General features: G+C 44.4%; 1 protein-coding gene across 2 annotated transcripts in view; it reads right to left on the bottom strand.

The window, feature by feature from the left end:
* The window catches only part of bmpr1b (bone morphogenetic protein receptor type 1B), a 424691-nt gene that overhangs the window by 285604 nt on the left and 114388 nt on the right, over positions 1 to 24699 (bottom strand). The window contains exon 2 of one of the 2 annotated variants that reach the window (XM_033022575.1): positions 6175 to 6350. The gene's annotated coding sequence lies outside the window, so the exon portion shown is untranslated. The remainder of the gene's footprint in view (positions 1 to 6174; positions 6351 to 24699) is intronic. The other variant, XM_033022558.1, reaches the window with a different exon arrangement.

The following is a 24699-nucleotide window of genomic DNA, read 5'->3' as shown; positions in this document are numbered from 1 at the left end:
ACATCTATCAGCTACAATCGTCTTGGTTCCATTGCCATTGGAATTAGTTGATTGATTTGTGAAGGACCGTTTGCTTCTTGGAGTGCAACAGCAAGTACACGTCAAACACACGCACAGGCGTCTTCGTTCTGTGAGCAGCACAAAAAAGCCAGGATTGGACTCATGATCCACCTGAGAGTCCATAAAAACAACAGAACGTAGACCATCATCCTCGACCTCGAGGGAAATCCACGAACGATGTATGTATGTATGTATATTACACGAGTGTATGTGTATGTTTTTATGGTTTATTATATTGTTTACAGTTCTATGTTTACATATTCTGTCGTGCTGCTGCAAGTAAGAATTTCATTGTTCTGTTTGGGACATTTGGGACAATAATTTGGGACATTTCGGACTCTTGATACAGGTTTCAATTGAAAACAAAAAACCCTCGCACACACCAATGGAGCTGCTGAGTTCTTCCAGCAGACAGTTTGTTGCTTCAATAAGTCCATAGGTTGTTGGAACTGCCCATGATGCGGAGATACCAAATAATACTTACAAATTGGAAGAGACTTTGAACAGTCTGGGCGGCGTGGTGGCCACTGTTTCCACCCACACTCCAAAGACTACAGGTTATGATTGTAAAACGTCCCTGGTGTGCATTGGTTAGTACTAGTGTGCGGGGAACGCTGGTTGGCACGAACTCGATGGGCTGAAGGGCCAGTGTCCGCGCTGTATTTCTAAACTAAACGACACTAAATGGAACTATCCATCTGCAGTAAATATCACAAATTGCGTAGTATTACCGTAATCTAGGTCGATCTGCCATAACATCATAGTTGCGATTCTCAGAAATCCTGTGTTATTGAAAATTGCACTATTACGATAATTGTATCAATGAGGGATAGGGGGTTGGAGGCTAGAAATCTACAGACTCATAATAACAAAGTTATTTTTCCTGCAGCATTTTCAGAAATACAGGTCTTTTACTTTGCTATGAGTTTATTTTTGTTGCTGCAAGCTAAAAATACTTTAGTTTTGTTTATTGTCACATGTGCCGAGGTACAGTGAGAATATTTTGTTGCGTGCTGACCAGTCAGTGGAAAGACAACACATGATTACAATCGAGCCATCCACAGTGTACAGATAAATGATAAAGGCAATAACGTTAAGTGCAAGATAAAGTTCGGTAAAGTCCGAATAAAGATAGTCCGAGGATCTCCAATGAGATATAAAGTAGCTTGGGACCGCGTACTTAAGGCCGTATGTGACATTGCAAATAACAATTGAAGGGTTGCTTGTCAATTTCAATAGCTTCCTGGGGTGAAACTGATAGCCTGTGTTCTTAAGAGACAATGGTGTCTGATTACTGTAGATAGGTAACATTGAAACAATTTATTAGTCCTTTATACTGTTTAAATCCAAGACAGCTTTTTTTCTGTTGACAATTTCCATAGTAACTTTTAAGTAGTTCTGCTTCCCAACCAAAACATCACTGTAATCAATTAAGCCTGAATTATACACATAGTTTTCAATAGACAATAGGCAATAGGTGCAGGAGTAGGCCATTTGGCCCTTCGAGCCAGAATGGCCCTTTGGCCATTCAATGTGATCATGGCTGATCATCCCCAATAAGTACCCCGTTCCTGCCTTCTCCCCATATCCCCTGACTCTGCTATCTTCAAGAGCCCTATCTAGCTCTCTCTTGAAAGTATCCAGAGAACCGGCCTCCACCACCCTCTGAGGCAGAGAATTCCACAGACTCACCACTCTCTGTGAGAAAAAGTGTTTCCTCGTCTCCATTCTAAATGGCTTACTCCTTATTCTTAAACTGTGGCCCCTGGTTCTGGACTCCCCCAACATCGGGAACATGTTTCCTGCCTCTGTTTCTCCGAATGTTGTATATTATTACAGCACACATTATCTTCAAGATCATATAATGAACTGCGTTTACCCGATCTATTCCACTCATGATTTTGTACACCACTATAAGATCAGCTCTCATCCTCCTGCACTCCAAATAATAAAGTCCTAGCCTGCTCAACCTCGCCATATAGCTCAGTCCTTCGAGTCCTGGCAACTTCCTGGTAAATCTTTTCTCAACCCTTTCAAGCTTAGCATCTTTATTATAACATGGTGACCAAAACTAATACACAATACTCTAAATGTGCCAAAGACTTCTTGACTTCCCTATACAACGGTGACACCACTTTCAAGGAACTATGTACCTACACTCCTCTGCTCCACAACACTCCCCTGAGCCCTGCCATTCACTGTGTAGGTCCTGCCCATGTTAGACTTCCTAAAATACAACTCCTCGCATTTCTCTGAGGAAGTAGAGGCATTGGTATGCTTTCTTGGCCAGTGTCAATGTGGTTGGATCAGGAAAGATTGGACCAAGACCAGTTTACGATAGAGTTTAAGGAACCAACCCACCGAGCAGGCCTCCGCTACCGTGCCAATTCTGGAATGGGTATGAAACTCGTTATCACCTCTTCCACAGCCAACAATTGACCACTGTAGGCTCCACTTTCCCTTGAGTCATCATGGAACTGGCTTTGATTTGTTCTGAACCTTTTCATACCTCTAGTTTCCCTCTCCCCTGACTTTCAATCTGGAGAAGGCTTTCGACCCGAAACGTCAACCTTTCGCCAGAGATGTTTCTTGACCTGCTAAGTTACTCCAGCATTTTGTGACTATCTTCGGTGTAAACATGCATCTGCGGTCCCTTCCTACACATGAAAATGACCAGGATCGCAAGAGGTCATAGTGCCAGGAAATGAGATGGAATACGGTGCAAATTCACCTTTAATTTTCCCAGTACTTCATCAATTTGGATGACAGGTTAAGTCAGTTCTTGACTGCCAGATTTTGACTAAGTTTGGAAGGAAACAAAATGTTCCAAAGCTGCACGGTTGAGTGGATGCCCCCATGGAATCACGAAACACAGAACATCTGTGTACAAAGAAAGATGACGTGGAGGAATGCACGTGATATGATTTGTTGTGAAGAGAGTCAAGAGTGTTTATTTGTCATGTGGACCAACTACAGAACAATTAAATTCTTAAGGGCCTGTCCCACGAGCATGCGACTCCATGCGGCGAGCACGACCTAACGTGGTCGCTTGAGCCGTACGGCCTCGCGGGGCCGGTCCCACTTTGATCGCCAGAGCCGTATGGAGTAGTGCGGAGCTGGTCCCGACATTGCGCGGGGCTCCGAAAAACTGACCGTGTTCAAAAATTCCGCGCGGCAATGGCCTGCCGGTCCGCAGCCGCCTCGACGCCGTACGTCATGCACGAACTTCGCTCGAACTTCATGTCACTCACTCGACCTCCACGCGGCTCCCGCTTCTGGTTTGGTCGCGCTTGCCGCATGCAGGCGCATGCTGGTGGGACCGGCCCTTTAGGTCGTGCTTGCCGCATGGAGTCACATGCTCCTGGGACAGGCCCTTTACTTCCTGCAGCATATCAAAGTGGCACAGTGGCCTAGCAGTAGATTGCTGCCTTACCAGTTGTCTGGGCAGAGTTTGTACATTCCCTCATGGGTTTTCTCCGGGATTTCCGGCTTCTTCAAACAGTCCAAAGACGTACAGGTTTGTAGGCTAATTGGCTTGGTAAAATGGTAACATTATGCCTAGTGTGTGTACGATAGTGTTAGTGTGCGGGGATCACTGGTTGGTATGGTCCCGGTGGGCCGAAGGGCCTGTTTCTGTGTTGGAAGGAACTGCAGATGCTGGTTTAAACCACAGAGAGACCTAAAAAGCTGGAGTAACTCAGCGGGACAGACAGCATCACTGGCGAGAAAGAATGGATGATGTTTCGGGTTGAGATCCTTCGTCTGAAGAAAGGTCTCGACCCGAAACATCGCCCATTCCTTCTCTCCAAAGATGCTGCCTGTCCCGCTGAGTTACTCCAGCTTTTTAGACCCGTTTTTGTGCTGTATCTCTGAGCTAAACTAAACCTATCAGGTTTCCTTAAAAGTGGTATCACAGGTAGATAGGGTGGTCAAAAAGGCTTTCGGCTCATTGTCCTACATATGTCAGAGTATTGAGTATAGAAGTTGAAAGGTAATGTTGCAGTTATATAAGGTGTTGATGAGGCCGCATTTAGAGTATCGTGTTCAGTTTTGGGCACCCTGTTATGCGAAGGATGTTGCCAAGCTGGGAAGGGTGCAGAAAAGATTTACAAGGATGCTGCCAGGACTCGAGGACCTGAGCTATACGGTGAGGTTGAGTAGGCTAGGACCATTTCTTGAAGTGCAGGAGAATGGGGGGTGACGTTATATAGAAGTGTTCAAAATCATAAGAGGAATAGGTCGGGCCGATGCACAGTCTTTTACCCACTTGGAGAATCAAGAAGCAGAGAACATAGGTTTAAGGTGAGGGGTTAAAGAATTAATAGGAACCTGAGGGGCAACCTTTTCACACATGTATGGAATGAGCTTCTGGAGGGTGTAGTTGAGGCAGGGACTATCGCAACATTTAAGATACATTTAGACAGGTAAGTAGATAGGATATGGGCCAAAGGTAGGCAGGTGGGACTAGTGTAGATGGGGCATGTTGGACGGCATGGGGAAGTTGGGCCGAAAGGCCTGTTTCTACACTGTATAACTATGAGGTCACACCTTTGGCTCCGACCTTCCAGAGAGAACAATCCAAGCTTGTCAATCTCCCCTTATAGCTCCAACCAGGCAGCATCCTGGCGTTTACACCCTCTCCAAAGCCTCCACATCTTTCCTGTATGGGGGGCGACCAGAACTGCACACAATACAATCGTCGCCTAACTATACTTTTACACAGCTGCAAAAATACCTCAACTTTTATACTCAATCCCCTGCCATACACCTTCTTTACTATCCTACCTACTTGTGCAGGATATTGGCACTGAGATAAAAGATCAGCCATGAAGAGCAGAGCACCACAAAGCTATCTCCTGCTTCTTTTTCTCACAATCCTTTATCAGTACATAGTACAGACCCACCCTGGAGTGCGCCATAAACATGACTTCAGAGCTCTACGGACACTTTTATAGTCTAAACATTGGACACTAAGCTTAATTTAAGTTGTAACTCTCTGACCAAGCCTTTGGGCTTCTGTGCTACCACATGGTTCAGTTCTAACTTCTAGAAACAGAAATAGGCCATTCGGCCCATCAATCATGGCTGATCCATCTTTCCCTCTCAACCCAATTCTTCTGCCTTCTTCCCATAACCGCGTACTATTTAAGAATCGATCAATCTCTGCCTTAAAAATATCCATTGACTTTGCCACAGAAGGCTGTGGAGGCCATGAATTCCACAGATTTAGCACAAAATAAATTCCTCCTTATCTCCCAGCTAAAGGTACGTCCTTTATTTTTAGGCTATGGCCTCTGGTCCTAGATGTTTCTACTATTGAAACCATCCTCTCCACATCCACTCTATCTAGGCCTTTCACTGTTCAGTAAGTTTCAATGAGCTCAGCTCTCATCCTTCTAAACTCCAGCGAGTCCAGGCCCAGTGTGGTCAAACGCTCATCATATGTCAAACTGTGTTCGGAAATATGTTCAGTGTCAAAACCTGTTTGATAATTCCTCCTGTGATACATTTTGGAGCATCGCTCCCATCCAGCAGAAGTTAGGTTCCCAATGTCTATTCACTGCTGGGAGCCAGAGAACAAAGATCCCCAGATAAAACTTCTACAGATGCACCACACAAAGCATCCCGCCTTGGACGGGTAACTGCTTGACACCCCTTTTTGTCGTTCCTTCTTCTCCCCGCTCCCATCAGTGAGAAGATACAGAAGCTTGAACGCGCGCACCACCAGACTCAGGAACAGCTTTTCCCCCTCCGTTTTCAGGCTTCTGAACGGACCTTCCAAAAGTTAGGGTACTGTCCAATTCACCTCTACCCCATTGCGGACATTGGATTATGTCTAAGGAACTGATACACTACAATGCTAAGAAATATATTCAGCACTCTGTATCTTCCCCATTTGCGCTACCCTTTGTACTTGAGTTTGACGATTGCAATGATGAAATTATCTGATCTGACTGGATGCAAAACACAGCTTTGTACACCTCAGTTCACATGATAACAATAAACCTGAACCTAAATATCTCACGCTTATTCAGCAAGTGGTATATGCTATTTATTTCTGCTCACCTCCATCGACCAAGTACACGCTCATGTATAGCAGCACGATTATCATACCTGTGCTTCAAAGCAAGAATGCAAGGATTTATCCACCAAAGTATTAATACCTTGTATAACGTCTGAACTTCAAACTTGTGCTCTTACCTGCTAACGTGTGTTCTCTCCCTCTCTCCCGATGCAAAACGTTGAGGTCGGTTTTGCCTGCGGCGTTAGGTCTGTCCGATTTGTCAGTTCTGCCCAAAGGAATAAATGCAAATGAGCAAAAGTCAAATGTAAAAGCGTCACATTACATTCCTGAACACAACTAATTGTCTTTCGCTTGTAACCCAGCATTTTGCTTCCAATCTGGTCACCTTGCCTGGGACCTCTGCCAGGGGAAATTGAGCCCCCAGGCAATGCAAAGACCAGAATGAGCAAACAACTATTGTTCAGCAGTTGTGAAAGGTCAGGCTATAAACATCATTTGCTCAGTACTCAGGATAAACCTCAAATATTTGTTGCATTGTTCCATGACAACAGGTTCACAGTCAACTTGCTATGTAAAAAGATTCATGAAGCATAGCAGGACTTAAACAGGCTGGCTACAAACAGCCACCCGGCCTGTCTGTTGGCACTTGAGGTAAAGCACGATTAAAATCACACCATCGTGTTCAATGGGGAATGGTTCAGCACAGTGGCGCAGCTGGCAAAGCCACTGCCTCACAGGGCCAGAGACCCAGGTTTGATCTTGGCTTTGGGTGCTGTCTGTATGGAGTTTGTACGTTCTCACTGTGACCGCGTGGGTTTTCTCCGGGTGCTCTGGTTTCCCCTAGAGGTTTTCAGGGGATATCGGGAGAAGGCAGGAACGGGGTACTGATTGGGGATGGTCAGCCATGATCACATTGAATGGCGATGCTGGCTCGAAGGGCCGAATGGCCTACTCCTGCACCTATTGTCTATTGTCTTCCTGAACCCTAAAGGCCGTGCGAGTTTGTAGGTTAATTGGCCTCTATAAATTGCCCCTAGTGTGTAGGGAGTGGATGAGAAATTGGATAACATAGAACTAATGTGAACGAGTGATTGATGGTTGGCATGGACTCAGTGGGCTGAAGGGTCTGTTTCCAAACTGGATCTTTCAATTGATCAATCAAGAAAGATATTAAAACGAACAATGCACGGGGATTTTTTTCTTTTTATTGATAAGGATCCAAGATATAGATTGACCAGCAAGGAAATACATCTTCAGAACCGCAACGTCACCTATCCATGTTATCCAGAGGTGCTTCCTGACCTACTGAGTTGCTCCAGCATGTTGTGACATTTTGTGTATTAAACAGCATTTGCAGTTCCTGGTTTCTAGAGTCTGGATCATATTGTTTTGTTTAGTTTAGTTTATTGTCACGTGTACAGTGAAAAGCTTTTTTGTTGCGTGCTATCCAGTTATTGGAGAGTGGGAGGAAACTGGAGCACCGGGCGAAATCCCATGCGGAGAACGTACAAACTCCGTACAAACTTTGTACAGGCAGCACATATAGTCAGGATCAAACTTGGGTCTCTGGCGCTGCAAGGCAGCAGTTCTATCGCTGGGCCACCATGCCTCCCGAATGATAGAAGTAATTGCAGAAACATTCTGTCACTTGCACTGTGGGGAGAAGAGAGCTTTCTCTCAAAACACGAGTGTAAAGTGTTTTATTGTCATATGTCCCAGACAGAACATTGAAATACTTACTTGCAGCAGCACAACAAAATATCTATATTACTAAATCCCTGTTCTTAACCGCTTTTGGCCATCTGTGCTGCGATTTTCGAGAGAACGCCGCCACCTACGGCCGTCATTTTTGGCCACCTTGCTCAGAGCCCCCCTCCGCCGCATGTGTGCCGAGGATTTTTCCCGTCGATGAAAAATGACAGAGATATTAATGTTTTTACAAAAATTCCCCATTCTCCCTGCTGCTCCCGCTGGCGGCAGGGGGGAGGGACTATAAAACCAGGAAGTAGTGTGCCTCACAGTCTCTTCAAGATGGAGGAAGGCAGAGGGTCACGTTTCTCTGAGCTGTGACTAACACTGAACACATGTCTACTCAAATGTAAGTGCCCTTAGTGGTTCTAAAATGCTTGCAGAATGTGTCTATTGGTTCTAAAATGTTTGCAAAAAGTGTCTATTGGTTCTAAAATGTTTGCAAAAAGTGTCTCTTTTGGTTCTACAATGCTTGCAGAATGTGTCTTTTTTGGTTCTACAATGCTTGCAGAATGTGTCTTTTTTGGTTCTACAATGCTTGCAGAATGTGTCTTTTTTGGTTCTAAAATGCTTGCAAAAAAATGTCTTGGTTCTAAAGCTTGCAAAAAGTTTCTATTGGTTCTAAAGCTTGCAAAAAGTGTCTCTATTGGTTCTAAAATGCTTGCAAAGGTGGGAGGGGGAGGGACTATAAAACCCGGAAGTGGTGTGCCTCACAGTCTCTTCAAGATGGAGGAAGGTAGAGGGTCACGTTTCTCTGAGCTGTGAATAACACTGAACGCATGTCTACTCAAATGTGAGTGCCCTTAGTGGTTCTAAAATGCTTGCAAAAAGTGTCTGTTGGTTCTAAAGCTTGCAAAAAAATGTCTATTGGTTCTAAAGCTTGAAAACGTGTCTCTATTGGTTCTAAAGCTTGCAAAAATTGTCTATTGTTTCTAAAGCTTGCAAAAAAATGTCTATTGGTTCTAAAGCTTGCAAATAAAATGTCTATTGGTTCTAAAGCTTGCAAAATGTGTCTCTATTGGTTCTAAAGCGTGCAAAAAGTGTCTCTATTGGTTCTAAAGCTTGCAAAAATTGTCTATTGGTTCTAAAGCTTGCAAAAAAAATGACTATTGGTTCTATAGCTTGCAAAAAGTGTCTCTATTGGTTCTAAAGCTTGCAAAAAAATCTATTGGTTCTAAAATGCTTGCAAAAAAATGTCTATTGGTTCTAAAGCTTGCAAAAAGTGTCTATTGGTTCTAAAGCTTGCAAAACGTGTCTCTATTGGTTCTAAAATGCTTGCAAAGGTGGGAGGGGGAGGGACTATAAAACCTGGAAGTGGTGTGCCTCACAGTCTCTTCAAGATGGAGGAAGGTAGAGGGTCACGTTTCTCTGAGCTGTGAATAACACTGAACACGTGTCTACTCAAATGTGAGTGCCCTTAGTGGTTCTAAAATGCTTGCAAAAAGTGTCTATTGGTTCTAAAGCTTGCAAAAAATGGCTATTGTTTCTAAAGCTTGCAAAACAATGTCTATTGGTTCTAAAGCTTGCAAAAAACGTCTATTGTTTCTAAAGCTTGCAGAAAAATGTCTATTGGTTCTAAAGCTTGCAAAAAAATGTCTATTGGTTTTAAAGCTTGCAAAAAATGTCTATTGGTTCTAAAGCTTGCAAAAAGTGTCTCTATTGGTTCTAAAGCTTGCAAAAAAGTGTCTCTATTGGTTCTAAAGCTTGCAAAACATGTCTATTGGTTCTAAAGCTTGCAAAAAGTGTCTCTATTGGTTCTAAAGCTTGCAAAACGTGTCTCTATTGGTTCTAAAGCTTGCAATAAAATGTCTATTGGTTCTAAAGCTTGCAAAAAATGACTATTGGTTCTAAAGCTTGCAAAAAAAATGACTATTGGTTCTAAAGCTTGCAAAAAATATCTATTGGTTCTAAAGCTTGCAAAAAGTGTCTCTATTGGTTCTAAAGCTTGCAAAAAGTGTCTCTATTGGTTCTAAAGCCTGCAAAAAATGGGTATTGTTTCTAAAGCTTGCAAAAAAATGTCTATTGGTTCTAAAGCTTGCAAAAAATGTCTATTGTTTCTAAAGCTTGCAAAAAAATGTCTATTGGTTCTAAAGCTTGCAAAAAGTGTCTATATTGGTTCTAAAGCTTGCAAAAAAATGTCTATTGGTTCTAAAGCTTGCAAAAAATGTCTATTGGTTCTAAAGCTTGCAAAAAGTGTCTCTATTGGTTCTAAAGCTTGCAAAAAGTGTCTATATTGGTTCTAAAGCTTGCAAAAAAATGTCTATTGGTTCTAAAGCTTGCAAAAAATGTCTATTGGTTCTAAAGCTTGCAAAAAGTGTCTCTATTGGTTCTAAAGCTTGCAAAAAGTGTCTCTATTGGTTCTAATGCTTGCAAAAAAATGTCTATTGGTTCTAAAGCTTGCAAAAAATGACTATTGGTTCTAAAGCTTGCAAAAAAAATGACTATTGGTTCTAAAGCTTGCAAAAAATGTCTATTGGTTCTAAAGCTTGCAAAAAGTGTCTCTATTGGTTCTAAAGCTTGCAAAAAGTGTCTCTATTGGTTCTAAAGCCTGCAAAAAATGGGTATTGTTTCTAAAGCTTGCAAAAAAATGTCTATTGGTTCTAAAGCTTGCAAAAAATGTCTATTGTTTCTAAAGCTTGCAAAAAAATGTCTATTGGTTCTAAAGCTTGCAAAAAGTGTCTATATTGGTTCTAAAGCTTGCAAAAAAAATGTCTATTGGTTCTAAAGCTTGCAAAAATGACTATTGGTTCTAAAGCTTGCAAAAAAATGTCTATTGGTTCTAAAATGCTTGCAAAAAGTGTCTCTATTGGTTCTAAAATGCTTGCAAAGGTGGGAGGGGGAGGGACTATAAAATCCGGAAGTGGTGTGCCTCACAGTCTCTTCAAGATGGAGGAAGGCAGAGGGTCACGTTTCTCTGAGCTGTGAATAACATTGAACACATGTCTACTCAAATGTGAGTGCCCTTAGTGGTTCTAAAATGCTTGCAAAAAGTGTCTATCGGTTCTAAAATGTTTGCAAAAAGTGTCTATTGGTTCTAAAATGTTTGCAAAAAGTGTCTATTGGTTCTAAAATATTTGCAAAAAGTGTCTCTTTTGGTTCTACAATGTTTGCAAAAAGTGTCTCTTTTGGTTCTACAATGCTTGCAGAATGTGTCTTTTTTGGTTCTAAAATGCTTGCAAAAAAATGTGTTGGTTTTAAAATGCTTGCAAAAAATGTCTATTCGTTCTAAAGGTTGCAAAAAGTGTCTCTATTGGTTCTACAATGCTTGAAAAAGTGTCTATTGGTTCTAAAATGCCTGTCTTTGTGTGTGTGTGTCTGGCTGCATGTGTTTGATTGCCTTTGTGTGTGTGTGTGAGTGTGTCTTTGTGTGTGTGTCTGGCTGCATGTGTGTGATTGCCTTTGTGTGTGTGTGTGTGTGTGTGTGTGTGTGTGTGTGTGTGTGCGCTCTGCTTGAAATGCTGTGAAATTGGCTTGGAGTGCTGTGAGGTTGGACTTGCGGCCTGCACTCCATGATGACTTTTGAGGTAAATTCTCAGATTTTCTTTGTTAAAATTTGACTGCTTAATCTCTCTATATTAAAATTGTCTTTTTTTAATATCAAGAGGCAGTGAGCAGCAGAACACAGCAAGAGACACAACAAAAAATAACTTAATAAATCTCATCTTTAACGTTTAAATTGTTGTTATATTTTAAGCCATTCACATTTTAAACTTTAATAAATCCTTTTTCCACTTGCCATGCCTGCGTGCTCTTCATCACAATAGTAACCTAATAGGCAGGAATGGTTGCACTGTCGGAGAGCCACTAAGAGTGCATGGGGGGAGATTGAGGGGAGATAGACTGAATGTGTGTGGGGGAGGGGAATGGCAAGGAGCAGAGTGGGGGGAGAAGGGAAGAGGGGTGACTGAGTGAACTGCCACCACCAGATGTGAGTGACTGGGCTGCCAGCCCACCAGCCATGAGTAAGTGAAATGCCAGCCCACCAGCTGTAAGTGACTGAAGTGCCAGCCCACCACCCATGACTTAGTGAACTGCAAGTCCAAAAATCCATTCAGTCCACAATGTCCATACTAGCCCTCTGGAAACCAGTCCCTTTGACCCACAACACACATACTAGCGCTCCAGAAACCCCCCCCCCCCCCCCCCCCACCCCACTGGTCAGCAATATTGGAAGTGGTGCCGAGGTGGAATATTGCGTTGGGGGACCAGCCCTCCCGTGTGAAGCTGGGACCCAACGGGTCCCAATTAGTCTAGTATAAACATAGTACTCTGTAAACAATATAATAAATGAGAAAAAAAAATCTTGAAAATTCAGGAATTATATATATATTTTTTTAACCTCTCTCCGTCCCTCCCCCACCCTAGTCGTCATACTGGTTTCACTGTTGTCCTGTATAACTGCCTGTATAACTCGTTAACACTAGCCCACAGCCAACAATTGACCATTGTGAGCTCCACCTTTCCTTGATCATCAGTATTTTTTGCGTATTTTTCATTCTTTTTTTCTTTATCTCTCTACATCAGTCTATATCTCTTTCTCCTGACTCTCAGTCTGAAGAAAGGTCTCGAGCCGAAACGTCACCTATTCATTTATCTCCATAGATGCTGCCTGACCCGCTGAGTTACTCCAGCTTTTTGTCTCTGTCTTCAGTTTGAACCAGCATCTGCAGTTCCTTCCTAAACACATACACACATATACACACACAGCAATGCGCCCCCTCCCCAAGTCTATGTAGTCAGAGCTTATTTGGAGGTTGTAGTGTTTAATAGCTGATGGCTTTAGTGGAGTTGTTCCTGAAGCTGGACATTACAGTTTTCAGGCTGCTATATCTTCTTCCTGATGGCAAGAGTGTGTGGCCAGGGTGGTGTGGGTCTCCGATGATGCTTGCTGCCTTCTTGAGCAACTCCTGTAAATTCCTTCGATGGTGGGGAGGTCAGTACCCGTGATGGACTGGGCAGTATTCACCCCAGTGTTCAATAGGCAACCTCGCCAGTCATCCACATAACACAGTGCTCACTGTTCAGCTCCAGCATTGCAACACCAGGTAAAATGATCTCTTTGTAACACAGCACTTTACCAGCCATGTCAACAATGCGGGAAGCCTGTTCTGCTGCAGTGCATTGAGGCACTTTGTTTAATACACCACGTTCTCTATGTACTACACTGCTGGTTCATCTAACAAAAGGTCTCTGACAGCCTTGACTGGAAAGTTAAAAACAAAACAGATTTACTTCCAGGAACAAGGTGACAAAATATGACAGCACCTTAACAAAATTAAGTTACTTCCATTCACACTGAACCATTGTAAACTGAAAGGACTTGTATTTATAACGTAAATATTGAAAAGTACAGCACTCTGAATTAAATATACACTCTCACACCATAGAATGTACAGGACAGGAACAGGCCCTTCGGCCCACAATCTCTATGCCTAAAAATGATGCCGAATTAAACCTCCCTGTATGTGATCCATATCCCTCCATTCCCTGCACATTCATGTGCCCATCCAAATGTCTCTCAAATCTGTCTCCACCTATATTTCTGTATCACACAATTCATATCCATAGAGTAGACACAGAACCTTTTTCTCAGGGTGGAAATGCCCAACACTAGAGGGCACATCTATAAGGTGAGAGGGGGAAAGTTTAATGGAGTTATGTGGCGTGAGTTTTTTTTACACCGTGTCGAGGGCACTGCCCGGCGTGGAGGTGGAGGCAGATATGCTCATGGTATTTAAGAGGCTTTTAGATAGGAACGGAAATGCAGGGAAAACAGGGATATGGATCATGGAGCAGAGGTGATCAGTTTAAGTAGGCATCACGTTTGACACAGACATTATGGGAGGAAGGGCCTGTTCTTGTGCTGTACTGTTCTAGGTTCTATGTATATCCGTTTAAGCTAACTAAATACTTCAGCTGTAACTTGTAGCACAGGGTACACGGCAGCCAATTCACGACAGTAAACTCCCCCCCCCCCCACACACACACACACGCAGCAAAGTGATAAAGGCTAGAAGGGCACAGTGGCAGAGTTGCTGCCGCACAGCACCAGAGAACCAGTTTTGATCCTGACCTCAGGTGCTGTATGTATGGAGTTTGAACATTCTCCCTGTGACAGTGTGGATTTCCTCTGGGTGCTCTGGTTTCCTCCCACATACCAAAGACGTGCAGGTTTGTAGCTTAACTGGTCTCTAGAAATTGCCCTTAGTTTGTATTGTATTATATTGGTTGATATTCAATTTATTGTCATTATCTCATAAGAGACAACGAAATGGATTTTCCTTACAGTCAAGTAACATAAAAATAAATAAATAATGAATATTTTAAAAAAGCACACACACTGAAGTCCATGACACAACGTAACCCCACAGTGGCACCAAAGTTGAGGAAGGTACCATAGTCCAGCCGGCCTCCCCGCCGATCTTCCCAGATGTTCACCCGTGGTCGGGGCCTCCCGAGCACCCGCAGTCGCCGCCACGGGCGGCCCGATGCCCAGGCCCTCTCGCGGGGAACGATGGAACACCGACGGAGAACATCCTCAGCGGCCCGGACAGAGTGTACAGAGTGGATGAGAAAGTGGGATAACATAGAACTAGCGTGAACGGGTGATCAGTGGTCTGAGTGGACTTGGTGGGACCAAAGACCAGCTTCCATGCTGCATGTCTAAAGTAAATGAATCTATTATAGTAATATTGCCTGTGATAAACGCCGGCTCGAATACTAGCTGCTAAATGTGATACTTTACACTAAATGTTGTGCCCATTATCCTATATCTGTGCACTGTGGACAGTTTGATTGTATTATATTCTTTGACTAGAAGGCATGCAAACAAAAGCTTTTCACTGTGGAAACAAAGAACTGATGATGCTGGTTTTCCCCACACTCCAAAGACTGGATAGCATGCAACAAAAAAGCTTTTCGCTGTACCTCAGTACACGTGACAATAATAAACTAAACTAATCTAAGGCACAGGACGAAAATAACTCACGTGTGTATGATGCAAAAGGTGTACAAGAAGAGTCCCGGAGGTTTTTGTCAGTCTCCCTACCTGCTTCCACTACCTGCAACCTCTGGCAACCACCTGCAACCTCCGGGAACCGCATGGAAACCTTGGGTGGGGCGCAAAGTCTCCAGAGGTTTCCGTTCAGGTTTCCTAAGTGGGACAGGGGCATAAGTGTTCTTTACAGAGGAAACGGTGGCCTCAGTTCCAGGCAATCTCAATCAAGACTCTTTCATTCTGATAAGCATTCGGACTCTCCATAAGATCACTCCTCAGCCTCCTGAGCTCCAAGGAATAAAGTCCTAGCTTGCCCATCCAGTCCCTCTAATACTGCCAACATCCTTCCTCATCCTTCCTGCCCTCCGTTCAACTTAATGCTATCTTCATGATGACTCACGAAAAAAAACACAAAGTGCTGGAGTAACTCAGCGGATCAGGCAGCATCTCTGGAGAAGATGTAGGGGTGACGTTTCAAGTTGGGACCCTTCTTCATACTGCAGTAGCTTGGTCTTAATGCAGGGGGATTTTAGTGGAAGAACAAAAATGCCCAACTGATAAGGCATTGCAACCCTGTGAAAACCTCATCAACCTTAAATAAGTTCACGTTCATAGGTTATAGGAGCAGAATTAGGCCATTCCGCCCATCAAGTCCACTCTGCCATTCAATCATGGCTGATCTATCTTTCCCTCTCAACCTCATTCTCCTGCCTTCTCCCCATAACCCCTGACTCCCTTTAATCAAGAATCCATCAATCTCCGCCTTAAAGATATCCACTGACGGCCTCCACAGCCTTCTGTGGCAAATAATTCCACAGATTCACCACCCTCTGACTAAAGAAATTCCTCTCATCCTAAAGGAATATCCTTTTATTCTGAGGCTATGGCCTCTGGGCCAAGACTCTCCTACTAGTGGAAATATCCTCCACAAATTTTATAGGTTAGTATAGGTTATCAACATTTTTCTTCATAGGTTCTAGTAGCAGAATTAGGCCATTCGGCCCATCAGGTCTGCTCTGCCATTCAATCATGGCTGATCTCTTTCCTTCTCAAACCCATTCTCCTGCCTTCTCCCCATAACCCCAAGAATCTATCAACCTCCTGTTCTTTAACCTAGCCGGTATGACATGAAGATTGTTCCTCCATTTAGTATCAGGACATGGTTAATTGTACAAAGGTAAGAAAGGCAAGCTGTCCTCCCTTTTCTTGTTCCCAGCTGAAGCACATTTTTCTGGCAATGAGAGCAGACATGCGCTGAAGCTGAGCCACCCCATGCCAACTACCATTATTAGGATGATGGTATCTGTCTGATCTGTTAACACCACTGCAATCCCTGGTATCACCCTGGCTACAGACTGGACAGCCATACTCTGCTATTTCACCAGTCAATGTCCTTGATCTAAAACATAGGAGTTTGGACGTTCTCCCCGTGAACGCGTGGTTTTCCCCCGGGTGCTCCGGTTTCCTCCCGCATTCCAAAGACGTGCTGGGTTGTAGGTTAATTGGCTTTGGTAAAAATTGTAATGTCCCCTTGTGTGTGGGATAGTGTTAGTGTACGGGGTGATCACTGGTCGATGCGGACTCGGTGGGCCGAAGAACCCGTTTCCGTGCTGTATCTCTAAACTAAATTAAAAAAAAAAATAAAGCAATACAGCACAGGAACAAGCCCTTCAACCCTCAATGTCTGTGCCAAACATGATGCAAGATAAACTCATCTCATCTGCCTGCACATGATCCATATCCCTCTATTCCCTGCATATCCATATGCCTATCTAAAAACCTTTTAAATGCCACAAGGAATAAAGCCCTAGTCTGCTCAACTCTCCCTGTAGCTCAGGCCCTCGAGCCCTGGCAACATCCCCGTAAACCTATTCCATGTTCGGCACAGACCGAAGGCCCTGTTCTTGTGCTATACTCTTCTACAATCTATGTTCTATGTTAGTTTAGCTTAGAGATACAGTGTGGAAACAGGACCTTCGGCCCACCATGTTCATGCCGACCATCGATCACCCGTTCACTAGTTCTATGTTAGAACCACATTCACATCCTGCACATTAGGGACAAATTACAGAAGCCAAATAACCTACAAAACTGCACATCTTTGGAATATGGGAGGAAACCGGAGCACTCGGAGAAAATCTAAACGTTCACAAGGATGCAGCACCCGTAGTCAGGATCGAACCCCTGTGCCTGGCGCTGTGTGACAGCAGCTCTACCACTGTGCTGCCTTATGAGTCCTCCACGCATGAGAAATTCAGGTGATGCTCCTTCTTTGTTAATCCTCGCACTCCAAAGACGTGCGTGTTTGAAGGTTACTTGGCTTGGTAGAAATGTGAATTGTCACTAGTGTGTGTAGGATAGTGTTAATGTGCGGGGAACGCTGGTCCGAAGAAGAGTTCACTGTGCTACTGTGCCACCCATAAAAATGCTAAAATGCTTTCTGACTGGAGCTCCAAACACCATCCATTGAATCTGTGACAGATGGGCCTCGTTACAGTGAAGAGCGACGGGCATTTGAGTGTGTATTCGGGTGCATATCTTGACTCGTCAATCTTCGAGCACTCATGCTCAGAGTTCCTCTTCCTGACTAAACCACACGTTGAACCATGCACCACTTGTGTTGCACACTCCAAGCGATAGATCAAAATGCCCCCGACAATGATCCCACCGCCACTCGCGCAACTGCGGCTTTCCAATATTATATTACCGCTGGGTCACCGTTGCCAATACACAGAACGCGTGCGTCCCTGCTATTAGTTTATTCAGCTGTTCAGAAATGAACGCTAGGTATTTGTGGTGACACAGCTCCACTGTATTTCTCATGATCCTCCCGGCCAAGTTGCAAGAGGAGAGACATTCGGGCAATCAAGGACAGTACTACTCCATTAACTTGGGGCGGCAAGGGGGCGCAGTGGCAGAGATGCTGTCATACAGTGCTTACTGTGCCAGAGACCCGGGTTCGATCCTGACCAAGGGTGCTGTTTGGACGTTCTCCCGGTGACCTTGTGGGATTTCACCGAGAACTTTGGTTTCCTCCTACACTCCAAAGATGTGCAGGTTTGTAGGTTAATTGGCATGCTAGAAATGTGGATTGTCCCTAGCATGTGTAGGACAGTTTCAAAGTGCGGTGATCGCTGGGCGGTGCGGGCTCGGTGGGCCGAAAGGACTGTTTCGTTGCTGTATCTCTAAACTCTAAACTAGTCTTTAGTCTTTAGAGCAATAGCGTGGAAACAGGCCCTTCGGCCCACCAAGACCATGCCGACCAGGAATCATCCCGTACTCTAGCACTATCCTATGCACCAGTGACAATTTAACCCAAGGCAATTAGCCTACAAACCTGCGGGTCCTTGGAGTGTGGGAGGAAATCGGAGCACCCCGAGAAAACACATGTGGTCACAGGGAGAACGTACAGACCCCGTACAGACAGGACCCGTAGTCAGGAACGAACCTAGGTCTCTGACGCTGTAAGGCAGCAACTCTACCGCTGCGCCACCCCCGTGCCTCATATTGGAGGCCACTTGTAAGATTCATTTTACAATGTAAACTGTGCAAACTGTATTGAGGTGGGGGAAGGAGGGGGGGTGGGGAAGGAGGGGGGGTGGGGGAGGTGGAAGGAGGGGGGGAGGGAGGGGGGGGTTGCGTTTGGAATGAGTTCTTTGTTTGTATGTGTGTATGCTCTGTGTCTGTTCGTACTTGTGTTTTAGAATTCACAATACTCGCCAATAAGGCTCTAAAAGGTGCTGGTCAGACCACTTTTGGGCACCATATCTGAGGAAGGATGTGCTGGCCCTGGAGTGGGTCCAGAGGAGGTTGACAAGAATGATCCCACGAATGAGTGGGTTAACTTAAGATGAGCGTTTAATGGCACTGGACCTGTACTTGCTGGAGTTTAGAAGAATGAGGGGGGACCTCATTGAAACGTACTGAATAGTGAAAGATATGGATCGTGGATGTTTTCAGTAGTGGAGAGTCTAGAGACTAGAGGTCATAGCCGTCAGAATTAAAGGACGTGTTCCTTTAGGAAGGAGATGAGGAGGAATTCTTTAGTCAGAGGGTGGTGAATCTGTGGAATTCTTTGCCAAAGAAGGCTGTGGAGGCCATCAATAGATATTTTTAAAGCAGAGATAAATAAATTCTTGATTAGTATGGGTGTCAGGGGTAATGGGGAGAAGGCAGAGAATGGGGTTAGGAGGGAGATAGATCAGCCATGATTGAATGGTGGAGTAGACTTAAAGGGCCAAATGGCCTAATTCTGATCCTATTACTTATGACCTCGTGACCTTATGATCTTTGCACGACACTCAAATTAGTCTTTAGATCTATGCCAGAATAGGTTAAGCTATGAAAGATAGACACAAAGTGCTGGAGTAACCCAGCGGGTCAGGCAACATCTGTGGAGAACATGGATAGGTGACATCTCAGGTCGAGACCCTTCTTCAAACTGAAGTAGGGACCCCCTACTTTCATTTGGAAGAAACACCACCTATCCGTTTTGTTCAAAAATGCTGCCAGACCCGCTGAGTTTCTGCAACACTTTGTGTCTATCTTTGGTATAAACCAGCATCTGCTGGCCCTTATTTCTACTCTTTAGGATAGACTGTGGTTTATTAAAATCTAGCTTAAGTTACCTTTGTGGCCGAATAGCATGTATCAGTCATTTTATCTCATTCCTTTGTCCAGGGATAGATTAATATTTATAGCTGTCTGCATCTGGTAAGGCTGGAGTAACTCAGCGGGACAGGCAGCATCTCTGGAGTGAAGGAATGGGTGATGTTTCCGGTCGAGACCCTTCTTCAGACGAAGGGTCTCAACCCAAAACCTCATCCATTCTTTCTCTCCAGAGGTGTTGTCTGTCCCGCTGAGTTACTCCAGCATTATGTGTCTACCTTTGATTTAAACCAGCATCTGCAGTTCTTTCCTACACATCCTATGCATCTGTTATGGACTCCAAACTCAGTTTAAAAAGGAAATGCATTTAATTGAATGGTCGTGGTGAGTTTTTGATGTGACCAAGAGTGCAGTTTGTCAGGGAGTAAAGTAGCTGTATTGTATTGCTCGACTTCAAGTACAGGTTGTTCTACTAACACGTGCTTCCTTAAAATAAATTAGATATAACACGACTGATGAATATGAGGATACTATTTGCATGACGTGGGCCAAATTGGAAATTACATGACTTCAATTATGAACAAGAGAACCTAAAAGTTACTTTCTAAATTGACAAGCAGGAAAAAAATCTGCCTTGGTTTAAAAAATGGCTTGAGGAAAAAAACTGTTTCCATGTAACCACTCTGCAGAGATCCAACACAATTGTCTCTTAACCATAGAAACAGAAAATAGGTGCTGGAGTAGGCCATTCGGCCCTTCAAGCCCGTACCACCATTCAATATGAACATGGCTCATCATCCAAAATCAGTACCCCGTTCCTGTTTTCCCCCCATATCCCTAGATTCCTTTAGCCCTAAGAGATAAATCTAACTCTCTTGAAAACATCTGCACGGACACATTCTGTCAGTTCCACTGCAGGTGGTCATTGAAATTGACAAGCAAGCAATCCCCCCGTACACTAACACTACCCTACACACTAGGAACAATTTTACAATTTTACTGAAGCCAATTAACCAACAAACCTGAATCGCTTTGGAGTGTGGGAGGACACCTGAGCACCCGGAGAAAACCCATGCGGTCACAAGGAGAACGTACAAACTCCGTACATACTTCACCCGTAGTCAGGATCAAACCCGGGTCTCTGCTGCTGCAAGGAAGCACCTCTACTGCTGCGCCACCATGCCACAACATTCTAGGTCTGTGTTGCCCCATTACAGAAAAGATGTGGAGCTTTTGGAGATGGTGTCAAAATAATTTAACAGAGTACTGTGGATCAGGGGGGAATTAGTTGTATAGAGAGTTTGGACAGACTTGGATTGTTCTCTGTGAATGGCCGGAGGATGAGGGGCAAAATACGTATATAAAATTAGGAGAGACATAGACAGGGTAGACAGTCAGAACTTTTTTTCCCCAGAGTGGAAATGGTAAAGACTAGAGGGCATAGCATTAAGGTGAAAGATGGCAATGTTTAAAGGAGTAGCCATAATTGCAATCGCAGCTTTAAGGGCCTGTCCCACGAGCATGCGACTCCATGCGGCAAGCGCGACCTAACGTGGTCGCTTGAGCCGTACGGCCTCGCGGGGTCGGTTCCACTTTGATCACCTTAGCCGTATGGAGTTGTGCAGAGCTGGTCCCGACATCGCGCGGGGCTCTGAAAAACTGACCGTGTTCAAAAATTCCGCGCGGCAACGACCTGCCGGCCCGCAGCCGCCTCAACGCCATACGCACCGCCTCGACGGGCATACGCAGCGTCTCGACGCCGGACGCAGCGTTTTGACGCCGTACGTCACGCGCGAACTTCCCGTGGACTTCGCTCAAACTTCACTTCACTCACTCGACCTCCGCGCAGCCCCCGCTTACGGTTTGGTCGCGCTCGGCGCATGCAAGTCGCATGCTCGTGGGACAGGCCCTTTTGTGATTGGATTCAACACACATGCCAATGCCAGAGTTTGCTTGGTAACTTCTAAAGTGTATCTACAAAAGTGCTGCACAAACAGTCTGACCCACTTTGACTGGAGTGTATCATAACCTGTTGTTTTGACTCAGTGCTTATTGCTGGGGATCTGGGCAGCAGAGCAGTACATACAGCGAGCCAGTCTGAAGAAGGGTCCATGTTCTCCAGGGATGCTGCCTGACCCGCTGTGATACTCCAGCATTTTGTGTGGGTTTTTTTGTAAACTAACATCTGCAGTTTCTATACAGGGATTCTCCCCGGACCCCCACCTCCCAAGACATTTCCTCTACAATCACCCCTCTTCACCACGGTGGGAAATCATAAATTGGTCGTCTGAGAGTTTATCAATCTGTGAGCCTCAAACGAGACTGTGGTAGATTGGCCTTACAGCATTGCGTTAACACGTAACTTCCTGGCTACCATCTGAGCTATATGTGTGTAGGTACAGCAAATGAAGAGTTAAACCGAGGGCACTGTAAGTAAAGTGAATAAGTCACATTACATTAAGTAAAATAAGTGCCTGTGCCTAAAAGTAAGTCAAAACTCCGAGCTGAGAAACTCTGACATTCTTGGATCAATGGAAGCGTTTTATGAACTAAGAATAAACAAGGTAAACTGAGATGTTCTGAATGTTTTCATAAAATCTATTAACTGGATGCATATGTTGAGCCCTGGACTAGCACACTGCATTCTTGCACTCCATTCCAGTACACTGAATATTATCACCTGCTTAAATAGCACATTTTGTTCAAAACAACTTCTGGAAAGATAAGGTTAATGTATTTGCAAGGTAACATTTTTTATTTTTTTTTCAGGAGCAGTCACTGTTTTAATGCAATGAAGCTTATAAGCATTCAACTGAACCGCATTTGAAATTGTATCATACCGGATTTGAAATATTTCCAACTAACTTTTTGTTGTTGTTGCTCCTAACCAGGAGAAAGATCCTCACAGAAAAAGATGAGGGCAAGTAAACTGGTGAGCTTTTAATCTGACTGCGGTCTGGGTATCTTATTTGAGGTAGTTTTATTAATTAACCTGGCTATTTCAGATATCTGGCCATTCAGATATTTAGCTGGCAACAACTCAGTGAGATATGATGATGATATCTGGATGTCTCATTGCGTTGTTGCCAGCTAAATGTCTTCTCCCTTCTGCCATCAGGTTTCAGGACAGCCCTTCCATAAGATAGAGTGCTGGCTGATTCATCTCTATCCCATAGCAGACGTTTGACTTTGTCTACAGAACTGATGCGCTACGATACGCTGCGATAGAACTTTATTTATCCCAGGAGGAATATCGATCTGCCAACAGTCATAAAGCATAAAAAACATTAAAGTGACGAGTGGAAAGGATTGGGGATGTGCAAAGATTGGGGATGGGGGGGGGGGAGGGGAGTCAGTCTACCCCACAACAGAAGGGGAAGGAGTCGGACAGTTTGATAGCCACAGGTAAGAAGGATCTCCTGTGGCGTTCTGTACTGCATCTTGGTGGAACCAGTCTGTTGTTGAAGGTACTCAAGTTGTTCAGTGTGTCATGGAGAAGGTGAGCTGTATTGTCCAACTCCGCCCCCACGACGGAGCCAGCCTTCCTGATGAGTTTGTTGATCCTGTTGGCATCCACGGCCTTCGCCCTGCTGCCCCAGCACACAACAGCGAAGAAGTTGACACTGGCTACCACCGATTGTTAGAACATCTGCAGCATCTCACTGTAGATGTTGAAGGAGCGGAGCCTTTTCAAAAAGTGCAGCCGGCTCTGTCCCTTCTTGTACAGGGCCTCAGCATTCCTGGACCAGACCAGTTTACTGTCCTGGTACACTCCAAGGTATTTGTACTCCCTGGTAAACTGCACATCCACACCTTTGATGGAGACGGGGGACAGGGGTGTTCCTCTCCTCCTAAAGTCCACCACCAACTCCTTAGTCTTGTCGGTGTTGAGCTGCAGGTGATTCAGCCCACACCACTCAACAAAGTCGTTGACTGCACCACTGTATTCAGCTTCCCTCCCTTCACTGATGCAGCCCACAATTGCATAGTCATCTGATCACTTCTGCAGCTGGTCTGTTTCTACACTGTTTCTCTCAACTAAACTAAAAATTAGGAAATAAAAAAATTAGTTTACATGAGTAGACAGAAAGGCTTATACTTTAGTTTAGTTTACTTTAGAGATAGAAACAAGCCCTTCGGCCCATCAAGTCCACGCTAACCATCAAACACCCGTTCACACTAGTTCAATGTTGTCTCAATGTCTCATCCACTCCTGACAAACTAGGAGCAATTTTAGAGAAGCCAATCTAACCTACAAGCCCGCACGCCTTGCGGGTGTGGGGGGGACCGGAGCACCTGGAGAAAACCCACGTGGTCACAGGGAGAACGTGTAAACGCCACACAGAGGTCAGGATTGAAGCTGGGTCTCCAGCGCTGTGAGGCAGCAGCTCTACCACTCCGCTGCCCTAAGGGTATTGTGGATTTAGAAGAGATATGTCTGCATGTTGTAGTCCAAAGCTATAGTGTGCTGGATAATGGATAATGACTAATAAATGGAACAAGGTACTTCCTTGCTTTAAGAATGGTAAGAATTAGCACCACAGGCAGGAGTTGAGGTTTGGATCGGGAGATGAGGGATCTAATGATTGAGTTACAAGGAAGGAAAGGGCTTAGTGGGCCACAGAATAGAGAAAGAGGGAAGGCGAAACCATGTTCTTCCATCAAAGGCTTTATTCCTCGGAGTGTAGGAGGCTGAAGGGTGATCTTATAGAGGGGTATCAAATCACGAGTAGAATTGATTGGGTGAATACCTATCTTGGTCATAGAAACATAGAAACATAGAAAATAGGTGCAGGAGTAGGCCATTCGGCCCTTCGAGCCTGCATCGCCATTCAATATGACCCTGGCTGATCATCCAACTCAGTATCCCGTACCTGCCTTCTCTCCATACCCCCTGATCCCTTTGGCCACAAGGGCCACATCTAACTCCCTCTTAAATATAGCCAATGAACTGGCCTCAACTACCTTCTGTGGCAGAGAATTCCACAGATTCACCACTCTCTGTGTAAAAAATGACTTTCTCATCTCGGTCCTAAAAGACTTCCCTCTTATTAGCAATGTTACAACATTTTGAGATTTTAAAAATCAAGTCTGTAATTTATCCCATCAGATAAAGCATAAAAATAAGTTTAATTTGACATCTAATTCACTTTCATATCTCAAGTATTTAAAAAGTTATGGCCATTTTCATACTCGGAAATGAGCATCTTGTTCCCTATTGATTTTCTATGGACATAACAAAAAAGTTGTGATCGTGAAC

This window comes from Amblyraja radiata, chromosome 1 (genome assembly GCF_010909765.2).
Source record: "Amblyraja radiata isolate CabotCenter1 chromosome 1, sAmbRad1.1.pri, whole genome shotgun sequence".
NCBI classification, from domain to species: Eukaryota; Metazoa; Chordata; class Chondrichthyes; order Rajiformes; family Rajidae; genus Amblyraja; species Amblyraja radiata.
This window is presented reverse-complemented; position numbering and strand designations above follow the sequence as displayed.